General features: G+C 38.0%; 1 protein-coding gene across 1 annotated transcript in view; it reads left to right on the top strand.

Annotated features, from left to right (window-relative positions):
* CDH12 (cadherin 12) overlaps positions 1 to 17,962 on the top strand; it is a 520,207-nt gene that overhangs the window by 138,833 nt on the left and 363,412 nt on the right. The gene's annotated exons all lie outside the window — the stretch shown is intronic.

Below are 17,962 nucleotides of genomic sequence, written 5' to 3'. Positions count from 1 at the left end.
TGACATTTTTATGTACTGGTAATATTGCTGACTAATTGGAGCCTGAATAACTCATGCAAAAAGGATTTGTTACCTATCAGGTTTTCTAACTGGATTGTTACACATGCACACAAAATTATTGATGTGTATATTTTCAAATGGGAGAATACACATGTATTATGTATTTATTAACTCCCCTCCTCATTTGTTGCGTACAAAATACCAGATGTGTGTCATTGTACTAGTTGGCATTGCAGACATCTGACTTTCACAAGATATCTACTACTTTTTCTGAATTTACAGTCAAGCAGACAGGCAATTTCATACCTATAGACAGTACATTTAAGTTGGTAGCCATAGGACTAAATATTTTGCCAGTTGTGATATCTGATTTGTTTAAGGTTAAGGAAGCTCTGAGTCAAAGGAAAAAAGTCCTCTGTAGGAAAATATATAGCAAAGTGAAAGGATTGGGTACCTAATAAAGGACTGCTAAATCTAGCTTTACTTTCCCTTATAAGCACCTTAATCTTTTTCTCAAGTACCTCAGTATGAATGTATTCCCTCTTCCTTCTTGGTCAGAGTGAAGTACAGGTTGTATATATTGGTTCAGCAGGCACTGTCAATGTTGTCAGTTTGACATAAATCTAATTTTTCTGAGGATGAACTCATATGGCCAAGGAATGTAGTAGTACTGATCTGTGAGTGTAACAGCACAATGCAGTGGCTACCTGTTCTATGCATCCATGCAAAAGAACAGCAAAACCCTATAATTTGGCTATGGCATGCCAGATCATTGTCTTGTGTTATGTTAAAATTATAAAGCAAGTGACTAATGATTCTTTTGTACCATATGTTATCTATACTCAAGCATATGTGTGTATATACTTGTGCACATAATCTTTTCCTCTGCCTCTTATGTCATGACAACCAGTACTGTGTCCTTTTTGCTTGGGTAAAACAAGCTGAAGTTCCCTTTCAGGTGTAATATTTCAAATAGGAGAATTGGTGATTTGACTTTTCTATATAATTCTTGCTCATTACTTGATACTAGTCATTATAAAAAATAGAAGACTTTAAAAGACTAAAAAAGTTTAAAAAGCACATCTTGGATGTCTCTCTGTCTCCTTACTAAATCATCTATCTGTGGCCTTGCAAGGCATGAAATCTATGTGTACTAGAGTGTGGTGTTACTTTTCTGATCTGAGAAGGTTATGAAATTGTACCGAGTTCTGCAGTTGTGTTACCAGGCTGTGCTAAAGTTCCGGGAGATAATGGTGAAGAGCCTATGTCTAGTAAAAACCACCGTGGGTTTACCCAGCATAGCTGGTTGGCTGCTGATCCATAGAAAGATGTTGATAACAAAATACTAGTCTTCTTGCACTCACCATTTATGTGTGGTTCCCTTCTTACCTGATGCTGGTAGTCTAAATGTTCATGTCTAACAGAAGTTGTGTATCTAAGCCTCGTCTCAAGTCATATGTGTTGCGATAAGGACTATCCTACCATCCTTACAATAGGAAAACTTGTCCTTTTGGCTAAGTTTCCCTTTCTCCAGACTAAAGACCTCTAAGGTCAGCTAAGATGGAAAGTTGAGCTGGTACAAGCCAGCTCAAGTCAGTGCTACTGACTTGAGCTTTACCAGCTACCGTCAGACCTAAACCTAGAAGCTGCTGCTTTGAGGTATTTGGGTTGTCCCACATTTCATCAGTTACCCTTAGGTGCTTTGATCTGTTGTTTTGAAGCAGTGAGCAAAACTGGGGTCTAAGGGGAGAAAGTTGAAAGGGGAAAAGTGTTCTCAAGTGATGCCGCCTCTCATGTAGCACATGAACAGCTTTTGTTAGTACCAGACATTTCTTCAGAGGATATTATTTGTACCTGTCTCGTGGCGTTAGACACAAAACTAGCAAAGAATTAATGATTAGGTGTCATGATCTTCCCTGACTTCTGTGTTTCCTGCAGCTTGTGCTGTCTATCTCATCCCAAGCCAAAGTAGTGACTCTGTCCTTTATTTTTATTTTGCTTTCTCCTGATACAATTGATTAATGACTCTGCTTTGCTTTAAACCAGTTTATAATGAGTGCTACAATTTTATGAAGGTAATCTAGGCTCTGACAAAAGAAATTTTCAGCAATTTAAAATCATTAAATGACTTTAAATTTCTGAAGTGTTGTGTATTGGTGCTGAAATCTCCCGCATGTGCGATCTTACAGTCCAAGAAATCAATAGTAGTCCAGGTAATCCCAAATTGGCTAAACATAACTAATTAAAAATTGAATCTGTATATATACAGTCCACTTACTAAGTGAAAATTTTTAATGTTGTTTTATCTTGTTCAATACCTATAACTTCTTTGAGCCAAGAAATATTAGGTGATATCCTTTTTAAAATTCTTACAGTAATGTTAAGTTTTGGTGGTTGCACTGACACATCTCTGAGACAAAAGAAAAAATTATTATGGATTATTATAGATTACTATGACTGGTTTTAAAAGCAGACTAAAGACTGTGTAGGAAAAAGGTTGGTGTTTAAAAAGTTTAAAATTGTACTTTGGGAGAGGTAGTTTGAAGATTTCTTCTGACTATGGGATAAGCAACTCTTACAATACAGTAATTTATCTAAATAAATAAAAGACATACAAGTTGGGGAGATCAATGTTAAAATCTAAAGTTGTCTTAATGTGTTTGAGTCATCCCTATGTCAATCATAGTATGTAAAAAGAAGTTAGAGAAGTACTTGACATATTTCTAAGCAGTAAAAACTAAAATGTTAGCATAGTATAACATCAAATTGTGAAATTGATTTATTCTATTATTTAAAAGGATGTTTTTTTCCTTTGTCTACATTTTAATATTGCCTTTAAATTATTTTTCAAATTAAAAAACTATGCTAACTCGATTTATTTTGAATGGTTTGTGTACTCCTTTTGGTGACTGCATCTTGCAGTTGTTTTCTGTTTGTAAATCTGTTCACTTCGTAAGAAGTTAGTTTAGAAAAGAGAATGAAAAATGTCAAAATATATAAACTTTGTAAAGTGAACCAGGCTAGTGCTTCTATATTTTCAGTACACATTTAAATATGCTGATGTAAGTCTATCTTGAAGATGCATTATCAGCCAAGGAAATGACCTATAATTCTGTTGTGTTTGAACACAAAGAAACAGCAGATGGAACACAATATATGGACTAAACCAGTATAAAACCAATTAATACATTTTTTGTGATTACTTAGCCAAACTCTGAAGCTGTAGTAGGACCATTATTTCTGACACCGCTAAATTTGTTGAACTAGTTTTAAGAAAACTTAGGATACACTCTTGACATTGGTAGAAAAGATTCAAGGAAGTTTTATCTGAAGTGTAACCTACCAAATATCTGTTAATTCCCTGAATCATTCTCTGATTTAATGATAGCTTTATAACACTGGAGTTAGTTCAGTAATTGATCCACATAACCTTAATTACAGTGCGAAGTGTTGGAACTCTGACTGTACATGAGCTAGACTATAATCAGTGATGCATGCACTCTGGAAGAAAAATCCTGTCAGAAGTGAATGATCTTTTTGGGCTGTGGATATTTAAAAGTACAAGTTGACAAAAAACCCCAAATAAATCATCAATATTGCTATTTCTGTAACAAATGGAAATCCAGCTTAAGATAATTCTGTTATGTCTGTATATATAAGGAAGTTCTGTTTCAGCATAATTTTAAATGATTTACTGGTTTTCTGATAGAGATGTAGTATCTGTGGCTGTCAGTTTTCTCTGATAGCTTTTTAATCTATCGGCCAGTTCATCTTAAATGTGTCAGGCAGTAGAATCTTGAAGGCAGTGAAAGAGTTCCTGCAAGTCCTGTGAAATTCTGTAGTAGGAGAGGAGTCTGTACCTCTGTCCACACTGAGGGAAGGTTGGCAGAGTGCAGCATTGGAGGAAGTGCAGCCAGGTGGCCTTATCCCTGTGGATGTACCAAGGCAGGCAGTTAGTACCTACTGGGGCTCTGACATGCATACTTCTACTTTAAGCTGTCTAGCCAAAAGGGGAAAGCAGGAGTGGGAGGAAAGAAAGTGAAAGGCTTCAGATAGCAAAGAGGAAAAGGAGAAAAATAAGAACGTTATGGGAAAGAGGATGAAGGGAACTGAGGCACATGCTTGTAGTAAATGAAGCTACGTGAACAGAGGACCATGGGACCATGCTTATTGAAGTGTCCACTGTGAGTTCATGATTTTGAAAGAAGACTTTGTTGATCTAGTGCTGCAAATCAGGAAGCTCTATCACTAATTCTGTACAGATATTGTATGTTAAATCTTGAGCTGTATACATCAGGTGTCCACCCTGTCTAATGCAAATTCATTAAAAAATTAAAACAAAAAAACAAAGTATTTCTGGGAACTCATATGCAAAAATTTGGATTGGTTGCTTATGGGAAAGAAGTTTGTAGAAGATAGATAACTGCTGACAGTATTGCACACACAAATGTTTTGTTATTTGTTGTAGCTCTAGAGATAAATGGGTAAGGCATTTAGACCTGCTCTCCTTCTGACCTTTTGAACTATTCATTTGAATATCCTACAGGGTAAAAAAGTATCTATCTGTCCTTTCAACAGATCCAGGAAGTATATGTGAAATGTGAGCTACAGGTGGTGCTGGAGGCAGTCTGAAAAAGTGTCCACATATATATATATATTTATATATATTAAAGCAGTTGGACCACTTGAAAGAATGAAAAGTAGTATAACAATATGTTAATCTGAATCCAACTAAAAAATCAATATTATTAAATACTGCTTAATAGAATTCATTAAGGACTTTTTTGAACTTGTTTGATCTGAATAAAATTAATGTCCACAGAAAAGGAATTGCACAGAAAAAGAAATCTGTTCACAGAAAAGTGACTTTCTGCTGCCTGATTTCATAATATATATAAAATCTACCATGATTTTATATATTTGAGGAATACATAAGGTGCTATATTTTGAAAGACTGGTAGCAATCATCTTGACAGAAAAGGTTACAATGATAGTGTTACTGTGTTGCTAGTAGCAACATCTGTGTTAAATGTGCTTTAATTAAGTTTGAATTTTGAAGTTTATTGCTGTCACAGTACTTGGTGACATTTTGTGAAAATGAGGTGGAATTATTAACACAGTCAGCTAGCCACTCTCTGCTCCGACCCTGGTCCTGCTGCCCTCTTCACCGACTTGATACCCCTTGTCAACTCTCATGAGGAGAGAGGTGACATACTGCTGAAAGACAGCCAGTGGGGAGGAATAGGAAATTCTGGGGTCAGTTAATCCTGTATCCAGACACATAAGGCAGGTTCACTTAGATACCTCTGTGAGTTAACTCCAGAGTTTAACTCCAGTGTGCAACTCACGAACTTCTTTGAAGAGAGAAGTCCAGTGAATTCAATATGGTTTTAACTTTTCCTACTTCATTTACAAAGTTATATATTGCTTAAATTGTCATCTTATTACAGGGTTAAGCCTGGCTCACTGTTTGAGACTCTCTTAGTTTCTAGAAACTTGACTAGGAAAGGATTTTGTAAATCTTCATTACTAGCAAATAGAGGTCCCATTTTACATGAAATCCAAGCTACTATTCATTTCTGCAAGACACACAAGACATTTCATAACTGCTAAACTTAAGACTATTTAGGTTAGGTGTATTGGGTTTGTATTACCAGGTTTTGGTACCTGGGGGTGAGGTGGAAGGGCACAGTGATTTCTGTGAGAAGCTGCCAGAAGCTTCCCCCGTGTCTGACAGAACCAATGCCAATCAGCTCCAAGATGGACCTACTGCTGACCAAGGTTGGGCCAAGCAGAAAAAAGCAGTAGCACCTCTGTGATAACAGTTTTAGGAAGATAAAAAAAGCTATTGCGCAGAGGTAACTGCGCTCAGAGGGGAGAGAGTATGTGTGAGAGGAACAACTCTGCAGACACCAAGGTCAGTCAACTCTGCAGACAGCAAGGTCAGTGGAGAAGGAGAGGAAGGAGGTGCTGCGGGCTTCGGAGCTAAGGTTCCCCCGCAGCCCATGGTGAAGATCATGGTGAGGCAGGATGTCCCTCTGCAGCTCATGGAGGTCTACAGGGGTGCAGAGATACACCTGCAGACCATGGATGAGATCCATGCTGGAGCAGGTGGATACCCAAAAGCAGCCTGTGACCCCATGGGAGGCCCATGCTGGAGCAGATTTCCTGACAGGATTTGTAGCCCTGTGGGGACACATGCCAGAGTACCCTATTCTAGAAGGACTGCACCCCTTGGAAAGGGGCCCATGATGGAAGAGTTTGTGGAGAACTGTATCCCATGGGAGGGACCCCAGGTTGGAGCAGGGAAAGGGCTTCTCTCCCTGAGCAGTGGTAGAAACACTGTTATGAACTGACCATAATCCCCATTCCATGTCTTACTGCACCACTGAGTGGAGGAGGTAGAGCTTGGGAAGAAGGGAAAGATGGGGAGACAGTGTTTTTAAGATTTGATTTTTCTTTTACATCCCATTATCCTGTTTTGATTTTGATTTGTAATAAATTCAGTTAATATCCTGAAGTCAAGTCTGTTGCCCATAATGGTAACCAGTGAGTGATCTCTCCTTGTCCCTATCTCAACTCATAAGCCTTTCATTATAAATTTTTTTATGCTGTCCAGCTGTAGAGGGGAGTGATAGAGAGCTTTGGTAAGTGTTTGGCATCCTGCCAGGGTCAAACAACCACAGTTAGGTTATTTTATAATGCCCTGTTTCTGGGAAAAAAAAAAACAAACAGCATAAACTCAATAATTGAGTTCTGCATTCTGCTGCAGCATTCTGTGTTTTTCTGGTGGTGTTGGGTTCTTTTTGCTGATTTTTTTTGTTTGGTTTTTTTTGGGTTTTTTTGTATTGGTTTGGTATCTTAGTGGGAGATTTGTAAGAATTAATCTTTCAACTATCTTCTATCTAGGATACAAGTGTCTGCAATGCTGAATGAACGAATAAATGTGCTTAATAAAATGCAAGATTGAAACTTCGGATTCTTCCAGTTCCATTATCTGGACTATATATATATATATATATATATATATACACATATAAAGTTGTAAGACCTGTACATTTTGTATGCTTTGTGCATGGTCAGCAGTGACATTGTTGAGTTTAAAGTCTGTCTTAGCTGAAGCCTGGAAAGAGCGTTGTTTGATTGCAGTCACCAAGACTTGCAAATCAGATGCAAATCCAAAACTCACTTGTTACAAATGAATTGAAAACCAATGAAGTGAAATATTTTGCATCTTCCAACACTGTGCATAGTCTGCATATTATTTTTAAGTTTCCACAATTCTACTGTTGCACGTAAACCCAATTGTTAGAAAGCCTAAATCCAGCCTCATTTTTTTCTCTTCTCTGGCTTAGCAGGATGGAGGCTCCTTACTGGGAATATATTTGCATGTGTACAATATGCCACTCTACAGCAGCTGAGCCCGGTAGCTGCTCTGGATCCCAGTCTTCCCAGTTGCCAGTAACTAGACATGTGGGCTCTCAGGTCTGCAGCCCAGCTGCCAGCAGCACATACAGATCCCTTTGCACACACTTGCATGCACACCTCCGTGCACACCTTGCAGGTGCCTACAACAACCAGACTTGTACACAACCTAGTGCTGGATCCTTGCTCTTCCCGGGTACCTTAACCCAAAGAGAGAGAAACAGGCACATACATGTATGAGCACACAAATACATGCATGTCTATACAAATGTGAGTACCTATGCACAAGTGGGTCTCACTTCTAGACACCACCAGACTTCATGGTTTCTCCAGAAGCTTTCCAGGACTTCCCTAGAGTCCCTGATACCCAGCTCTTCTCATTGTGTCACTCTTGCACACATGTACACATACATACACCCCTACTATCACCCACCTTGGTTTTTAAGCCACTTTGCCTGCTCCCTGACTGGTTTGGCTTGATCTTTGCTTGTACTCACACATCATTTGCACCTCTGTACTAGCTCTGATGTCTGGCAACGTGGGCATGTGGGTCTCCAACCCCTGGTCCCACTCCAGTCGGTGCACTTACTTCCCCACACATGTGCATACAGATTGAGTCCCTCATCCAGGAAAAATTAGGGTGTAATAAGAAGAGGAAACTGTGCTAAGAGGCAGAACCTGGCCAGACATGTAGCCTGACCAGCCACATGTTTGTATGTGACCGGCCCCTTTCATCCCCCTCTCTCTATTTTGCAATGCTTATTCCTCATCAAGCCACCTTAATGCCTCCTTTTCTCCACCTTTTCTTCTTTTTCTAAACATCCGATACTAAGCCTCATGGAATTCCAAAATTCTCTTCACCTGCATCCCACTAAGTATCTGACACTCTAGGGTAGTTATTCCCTATCTTCATTTGAAAGGTGATCTATAGAGCTGCTCCATTGACCGGTTGTGATGCATTTCACACCTGAACAGTGGGGCTGATGCTTTGCTGAGATAGCCGTGGGAGAGGTCCAGTGAGGGTGTTTGTTCTTTGGGAGTTCTCTGTTTGGGTTCTCATGTGTTTGCATTCATGTGGTCCTCTGGGTTTGTAGAGTCCAGCTTTTGATGGCCTGGTGGCCCATGTGATGAGCTTGGGAGCCATTTGGGCATGGTTTTCTGCTCCCCATCTTGCCATGGTTGGCTTGAGCTACTCTGTATGTGTGGAGATGATCTCTGTTTATCATATGACCTATCAAGTCTAACGCAGTAACCAAATAACAGCAGAAAAAAACAAAGCTTCTGACTATCATTTGGACACCTCTCTGCAGTATAATTACTGGTATGCATCTGGAATTTTCAATTGATTTAAATATTTATAAGGCTACTAAATTAAATGATGCTGAGTATGTTTCCTCCATGCAGGATGTATTTTGATGCCTAACTTGAGACATCCTAAAATTGCTTGATCATTTTGGCAAATTTTTATTCATATTCTGTAGGTGTAGCAGATATAGCAGTTCATATTCAGCGGATAGCATACAGATTTCACATTTCAGAAATGAGTCTGTGTTTCACCTTCTGTGTGGGAGATGAAATATCGGTTATATTAGCTTATTTGGGGGCTTTAGGTACATGAAATAAAAGTAAGATTAATAGGATTCCTTCATGCAAAATTGCAAAAATAATAGTAAATAATTAGTGGAAATTCTAAGTGGAAAGTGGAGAAATACATTTAAATAGATGGCATAAAGAGCTTTCAATTTGCCATTTAATCTGTGTAATAGAGATGTAGAGTAAACTGTCACTTTTTTTCTACATTGTATAGAGTTGTTTTCTAAAAATGAAGATTGAGGTTACAAAATATTACTCTGTTTTGTTATTTATGTGGTTGTTGGCAGTGAGACTTGCAGTAGTACAAGGATGAAGTTGATTTAAAGTTCACAGATGTGTCTGTGGTTTTGTTTGTTCTTTTCTGATACAAATTGGATGAATATGGATATGTGAGATGAAGCATATTGATGAATAGTACTATAAATTCATATGCTTTGCAAATGTCGAAAAATATTATTAGACATCTCTTTGCTAATCCTTGTGTTCTTTTATCACAGCTCTTTTCATTTACAACTTTTACTCATTAAGGGAGATTTAAATCTAATTTTTTTTACCCGGTATATAACCAGTTTCCCATGTTACCACTGTAAAACTAAATGTATTTACCTCAGAAATGGTTCATGCATCAATATTGTTCAATAATGCAATTCTTTAATACCTATTGCCATTATTCTCTAATAAATGCATTTTCCACAAGTGAAATGCAGGACCAATTTTTTTTATTTTATTTTTTTTGTTGTTCTGTGCAAAAAATAGCAGTTCTTAAAAACAGTCTAAATTTTAAATTAAAATTTTCACGTTGCATCTTTCTCTGTTCTTGGTGGGGCGGAGAAAGAATTTAATTTCCCTACTGATATTTTTTTCTATATTATTTAAGAAAATGAGCAGAAATATAAAAACCTGTGTATAGTTCTTGAAGACATAATTGTGATGATCAAAAACCGTGTCAGGAAGCAGCTCTAAATGAATTTGAAATTCAAGTTCTCAGAAAACAAAAGAGCCCTGAAAGCTCAGTATCACTCAGAACAAAGCAATTCATTACTGGACTGTTCAAATGTCAGCTTTATTTTAATAGAAACTGTGAACACAGCCCACAGTTGGGAAATTTTGTTTGAAATAAATAAATATATTTTGCTTTAAAGCTGCCAGAATTATAGTAGATACTAGTATGAGTCATTAGTTTAATGGCTGAAATGCCTGTATTAAGTCCATGAAAGGTGATGTGAGTTTTCTTTGCCATGTATATCATCAACTGCAGCTATGGCAGTCTGAAACTTATTTCTCACTGGTATCTGAGCTGGAGTTTTGTAAGGATGTTCTCAGGAGTGTTGTGTGTTGGCCAGATCAGTAACTTGGTTTTTCAATTTACCACACTTCTGAGCAGCTGTTACTCATAACTGACAAGCATTCACAAGGCTCCATTTTATTACCTGCAGGCTACAGGTGGTAGGGTCCTGTGTATCAGTGATTATGTTACTGTGATATATGATAATGGGTTATCAATGAAATGGAAGTAAACTGGGTCAATAATCTATAAAAGGCAAACTTATTATAATCACTGTATGAGCTGGATAGTCAGTTTAAAGAAAAAAAGTCAAGTACTTCTTTAAGAAGAGCGTCAATAACTACTCTCTTCAGAATTTTTATATCTCTTTGGTAAATAATAAATATTGAATGGAGCAAGTTATGCATCTATGAGACACCTTAAAGCAAGAAGTATTTAAGTTAAACTGAATGTTGTAGATTGCAATGTGAATATAAATTAAGAGGAGAGGATAAATACCACATACGGCTTAGGATTTTGGTTCACTGCTTATATATGTTAAGAACAGACCAGTAAACTTTGGAGCTGATGACAGTTCTCCTCCCCAGTCTGTTAGAGTTCTGTTGTTTGAAGCTAATTATTTGGAGTTGTCTTTACAAAACCAAGCTTTCCTTTTTATAGTAAATGTTATCTCTTATTTATGAGTTACAAACTTCATATATTTTACTAGAAGTAGAAGAGTGAAATAACTTCTTAAATAATTACATAACATTTTAATTAGGAGTTTGAAAAGAGTTTTCATAATGATGAAATTTCTAGGGCTTTTCACTTGAACCAGCTCTTTCTGAGTCTTTTATGCAATTTTAGCCAGACTAAACACTGGAATTATAAGAAATGTGAAAATGTGATTCAAAGTAAGAAATAGCTTTATATACCTCCTTCCTCCCCCATCCCTGTATTTTTCCCTCCCTACCCCCACCATGTTTATTACTAAAATTTAATCTCCTCTCTTTAGACCTAAGGGTGGTAGTCTGCTCAAATTTGAACAGTAGGACATAGAGAGGTGTTTCATACTTTTGTTCTTAAAAGAAGCTTCTTCGGGTCATGGGTATTGCAAAGATCATCACCCCTGATGTTTTTAATTGTAAAGTTTGCTGTAGATTTCACTGTTTTTCTAAAACCCATGTTTCTGAAATAAAGGAACGGATGAATCTTGGATTTCATTATAAAAGAGTATTCTTCAGATATATGTAGTTGAGGAGAAAAATTTGAAAATATGTTCTGTGCTACAGAATTATAAAGACAATCTGAGAAGAAAGTCTTCACTCTTCCCCTTTCTTAAAAACATGGTCTCTTAGTAATCAGGCTGTATTGCACTCCTGGTTTGGAATTTCCTTGCTGTGGTATCTGTGGAAGCTGAAACTGCTTCTATCCTTTCTATATAATTAGTGGGTGAAACATCCTCATACTTGGAAATTACTAGCTTTCTACATTATGTATTTTTTTTCACTCTAGGACTGCAATTATATTAAAATATTGGAAACCAACCTGACTCTCAAGATATGCCTAAGTATTTTTTTTTTAGTAGTAGTAATGACTACTATTGTTTTATATATTTCTTTTTATAAGTAATTCTATGTCAGTTTTAAATGTCTGTTTCAGTACTGATGAAGATCAGGTGAATTTCCCTTGCAACTCCTATATGGAGTTGTATTGTACCATGGTGTTGTAGGATACAATTCAAAGTTCACATTTCTGTAGGCATGACTTTCATCAAATGTTAATTTCTACTCTATGTATTTTTTACAAGGTTGGAACCTGTCTTAGACTATATATATTGGCCCTTTTTCTTTAAAATAAATGTGCTGAAAATACTGAAAGACTTCCAGCCGAGGTTTAATGATATACCAACTATGGCAAGCCGTATTTTTTCCAAAGAAATTAAAATTCAACTTTTGACAGTTGGAAATGACAGGAATTGGAATCAGTGTCTCCCTGCTCATTCTGCTCTTGTAGAGCAGGTGTGTTTTTTTTTTCCCATGGCCTTGCTCTCCAAGTGATTTCCAGTTCTTCACACATACACCTCTATATCCTTAGAAGAATATCTTTGCCTTCTCTGAAAACTTGGCAGTATGTATGCTTCCTATATCTTCTCAGGAGTCTCCCTGCATGTTCCTGTCTGCAAGTAACTTCTGTTGTGTTTTTCTGCCCATCTTATCTTACACTCCAGAAATCTTTCTTCAATTGAGCATCTTCACTTGCTTTGAAGGCCATCTCTCCACCCATCCATCAGATCCTTCCTAACACAACATACAAGAACAGCAATTCTTGAGTTCATGAATCCTTTAAAAAAAAATTGAATGTGCATTAGATGATGAACAACCAGAAAAAAAAAAAAAGATACCATCCTTCAGAACATGTAAAACAGACAACAGACAAACAAGTCCAAAGACTTGTTCAGCACCACTCCTCGTAGTTAAAGGTAACATTGTCAAAACGTAATGTGATTTGTCATTGCTTTCCCTTTCTGGCAAATCTCTCATGTAGGAAGTGTAGAGTTATGCAACATGCTAATATCTTTTTACATCAGATGAAATGCTGAGGGAAGTATCAGGCAATACTGTTACAGGAGAAATCGTTAGGTTAACATTTTTATAAGTGTTTGTAAGACACACCATCTTGCTTTGATTTTCTTTACTTGTTTGTTTTCTTCTCCTGAAACTAAGATGGTAAATGGCTTGGATTCATAGGACACTGTACATATTTTGTTCAGCAAAACTAGCTTTACTGAGGTGAGTAAAGCTTCCATCCTCCATTTGTATATATATATGTTAAGAGCACTTGGAAACAGGTTAAGCCTGCTGGTAGGCATTGGCAAATGTCTTCAATTGCCTGACAATACATGTACAGACTATCTTCTTTTGTTTTATGGCCCACTGTTATCTTTTCACTGCAGAGTGTCTGTGTCATAATTCACTAAAGCCATACTACATTGAACATAAATATGCAAGGTAGAACATATTTTAACAATAGTTTCATTATAAAAACCTGCATGTCCTGTGAAAACATAGTTATGATTTTAGACCGTGATGAGAATTCAGACCTTTCCATCAGAAGAGAATATGGTAACTGGAAAGATTTTCTGGTCTGTCTGCATTAAAGCTTCTTATTTGTTTTTGATTTTCCATATATCCCACCTGCATACTGAAAGGGGGAAAACATATTTACAAGTTGTTAGGCTCTCAACCCAAGACGTGTGTAGATACTGTGCATCTTATATGCATATATGTGTATATATATGACCACAAATACCTGTGGTCCCCAAGACAACATCTACTGCTCCATTAGGACGGTTTTATGCCTTTACCCATCACCTTGGGTGAAAGGTGGTGTTGGAAAAGCAGTGAGGATAGCTGTGCCGGGCACCTTCAGCTGCCCTAGTGTTTTCTTTGCCAATTGCAACACTGCTATTGAGCATCGGTACAGCTGTGCCATACGAGATTAACCTACTTGTTATCTAGGGGCGCTGCTATAAGCAAAGGTAGTTAGTGTGATTGTTGAGGAATACATCGGGTACAGGGAGCTCTTTGACTGTGAGGGTATAAAAGCTGAGGGGTTCCTTTGTTGGGACTCCCTCCTCAGAGGCACCAACTCAAGGTATTTCTGTTACGGCACTCTGGATAAATGGCTTGGTGGAACATGATTTCTAAGATTCTGCTAAGAGAAATCAAGGGTCAAACTAGTAAGGAAAGCTGGTCCGACTGTGTGTGAATGGTGTGTGTAAGGAGTCAAAGAGAGCACCCCCTAGTTCACCGGATCCTTCTGCTGCAAAGGGACTTCAGTCTCAGCAGTTAAAATCTGTGATGTGACTGTCCCGAGAGTCTTGTGAATGGTCAGACTGGTCACGGCCAGCAGTTGTGTAACATAAGTGTTGCTGTCCATATGAACAATGATTTTGCTAAAGCCATTGCAACATTAGCAAAGCTAAGATGAGATGTTTGTCAAAACAGACTGACTCAGCCAGTGAGATAAAGACCCAAGATACTACTCTCAAAGTGGTGACTCTCTGGCGATTAACACCGAAGCCAAGCTTTCTTGCAAAGAGGTATCCTATCCCCATGCAAGTATCCTAAATGTTTCTTAAAATTAATATGTCTGGTACAGTCAGAGATCTAAGATAGGAACAGGTGTACTTTGTTTGTAGTTCTTAATATAGCTTAGTATAGGAAAGAAAAGTGCCCAAACTGAGATGCAATTAGTTTTTATTGATATAGGTGGTTTAGTTTATGTTCAGGTAAGGTTAAGTACATAAACCTTCAGGTGCAGTTTCCTAATGCTTAGCTCAGTTCCGAATCCTGAAGACTTACTAAAAACTCTTGTGAAATGTGATTGTGTTAAATAAGCTTTAAAGTTCTGCTGCTGCTGCATATTGTTTGTAGTGTCTAGAGTTATTTGCAAAAATGCATGCAGGAAAACAAGAACTTGGAAATCAAGTTAGGAGTGTGAATGAGAAAAAGGAGTGTATAATTGGAGAACTAATTTGTGCCAAATTCTATTGTGTTTCTACTTTATAGATGGTTAGCTGACTGTAGTAAATTAAGTATATATGTGCACATGTAAGTGGAGGCCTGAATGTTAAGCTATATAGAGCTAATTAAGACCTTAGTTCATGACAGAATGTGGGTTTCCTAAGTTTCAAAAACTTGAAACTATATTCCCTTGCTAGGTAAAGTACTTATCTTGGAAGTAATTATTTTTTATCCATGAACATTTAAATGGTAACTGGAGACTGAACCGTGTTTCACTACTATGGAAATTCCACCCTTCAAGATGATCCTAACCAAGTTACATAAAGAACTGCTCACAAATATTGTCAGGAGGAGAACTGAACCAGCACAGGAGTACCGCCAATTGGATGCATATATCAGTTTTGCTCCATTGTGAACACTAAAGTCTTTCAGAATAGAAAGCTAAAAACTTTGTGTTCTTAAATTCTGAGATAATTTAATATCTTCTACTCTGTTCAGTTTTTCAGTCTTAATTTACAGTGTAAAATCCACTTTAGGAAAGTAAAGATATTCCAAGACTCTGTTAAACTCTGATATTTTACGCTGCTCTAACAGGAAAGTGTACAGAAGCATGAAATACAAGGCACATTGCGTAAGCCTCTGACTGTTAATGTGTAGTATATATATCACAACTGTCCACTCTTGGGGAACTCAAGGCATGGTTTGTTTTTATTTTAGGGTTCACTGATGAAAAATTAGTAATTTTTAAATTTTAAACAATTCATTCTTTATCCTCACAACTTTTCATTTATTTGTTGCAATGTTTAGTTTAGATGAATGTTGAAATCTTGTAGGATCATGACTTTATTTAAAACTAGTATACAGCTATATATACAGGTAGTATTGTCCTAGTTAGAGCAACCGGGACCAGTTCATCACTGTGTGGGTGTAACCCAAACTGTGTATTCTACACCCTCTATGTCATTTACCAGGAACTATTAACAATAGACCATTTGCAGCAGTTGCCCTGACCCCTCAGGCTATAAGTTGGATGTTAATAAGCCCGTGAGATAGAAGGATGTTCCTATCCTCACACCAACGACTCAGGTGTGATAACTCTCCTCTGGGGAGTCATTAGCACCTCCACACCCGGCCTGAGGGATCATACCTGCTAATGGGCCATGAAGAATTCCAAAAATATCTCAGGACTCACAGTAACCCATTGTGGAACTCCCTGCCCTGGGGGAGGTACTGGGCATTCCCATTCGAACCTGAGTGTACATAATCTTGGGATCTTGAGACTTCTGGGCCCCACTCATCAGACCCAGAGGAGGACCAGAACCTCAACCGGACTGCAACCACCACTCTCAAACAGACTGAGATCACCACTCTCACCAACAGGTTTTTCTCTCCTTTTACTTTGGACTCAGGGAACCATGTGGGGCTCAGCACGGAGGCCAACGAACACCATTCTGTTTGTGCCCCAGGGTGCTGGGTTACGCATCTGGGTTTTGTGGGTTAAAACCAATTGTTTGTCTGTATAATTGTATTTATTTTGTTATTGTTATTAAATTGTAACTCTGATTTATAATCTCTTTTGAGTTGGGTTCATTTCTCCTGCCGATTTACCTTTAAACCAGCATATTTATACAGGCCCATGTTTCAGTAACAGATGAATTTGCACCATATGCTTCACCTTTTGACAAGGAGTTAATTTTATAAAATTTTATAAAAAAACCATTTACATGTACAAAAAGACTCTCAAAGAGATTTCTTTTTTTTTCTGAAAGTTGTACAGTACCTTACTGTTTTTAGGCTTTAAAAAAAGCTGAGGTTTTGGTTGTTTTGTTGTTTTGTTTTGTTTTGTTTTTACTTTTTTTTTTAATCAGATGGAGGGGCATGGATTCGATTTTAAGGAGAGAGTCTACTTTTAGGTGAGACATGGACGAAACTTCCCAGAATGGTAGCATAAATTTATTTTTTAATAAAAATTTTCAGATACTTCTATTTCTGTGACATTGGAATAGTGTCTTAAGATTGGACTATGGCAGAAGAGCATAAAGCTTTACATTTATGTGCAGTGTGATGCTTCTGTCTATTTGTTTTACATGAAATTCAGAGTCTTTCGGAATATTGAGTTGTTATTCTCATTGTTACAGGCAATATAAGTATGGAGTTCTCAGTATTCTTTCATGGCTTTTTTTTTTCTGCTTCCACATTTTTCTGTTAGATAAGTTTCTGCCTTTTCATTTTCTGTCTTGCTTAACTGTAGTGTTCAAGACAGGAGAAGCAGGATATTGTGTTGAGTTGTTGGCTGTCAAAGACAACCCAAGTGGGGTCACAGTTGCATTTGCCCAGTTTTTCCTCTGAGGTTTATCCTCCACTGGCTCAGGTGGTTCCTGCTATAAAAGATTCTGTAACATACAACCCAAATCAAGTGTTATTTCCCCCTAGAGTTAAATCTCTTTGAGTTACACACTGGATTTCCTCACCAAGAGCACTCAGATCTCTGCAATCCCAAGAATATGTTTTCCAGAGGGAGGAGCAACCCAATTGGGTTGGATGGACAGACCCAGAGACTGATGGTGAACGGTACTGCATCCAGTTGGCAGCCAGTCACTACTGGTATCCCCCAGGGATCAGTGTTGGGTCCAGTTCTACTTATTATCGTTATTGATGATCTGGATGAGGGGACTGAGTGTACCATTAGCAAATTTGCAGATGACACTAAGTTGGGGGAATGTGTTGATCTACTGGAAGGCAGGAGGGCTTTTCAAAGGGACCTGGACAAGCTGGAGAAATGGTCTGATTCCAACGGAATGAGGTTCAACAAGGCCAAGTGCCGGGTCCTGCATTTTGGTCACAACAACCCCATGCAGTGCTACAGGCTGGGCACAGAGTGGCTAGAGAGCAACCAGGCAGAAAGGGACCCGGGAGGTTGGATTGACAGGAAGATGAGCATGACCCAGCAGTGTACCCAGGTGGCCAAGAAGGTCAATGGCATCCTGGCCTGGATCAGGATGTGTGGCCAGCAGGACCAGGGAAGTGATTCTTCCCCTGAACTCAATGCTGGTGAGGCCACACTTGGAGTACTGTGCCCAGTTCTGGGCCCCTCAGTTCAGGAAGGATATTGAGGTGCTGGAGCAGGTCCAGAGAAGAGCAACAAGGCTGG

Source organism: Corapipo altera, unplaced genomic scaffold, assembly GCF_003945725.1.
Source record: "Corapipo altera isolate COAL_440 unplaced genomic scaffold, ASM394572v1 66, whole genome shotgun sequence".
Classification (NCBI taxonomy): Eukaryota; Metazoa; Chordata; class Aves; order Passeriformes; family Pipridae; genus Corapipo; species Corapipo altera.
Note: the sequence above shows the minus strand (reverse complement) of the source record. Positions and strands in the feature narration are given on the sequence as shown.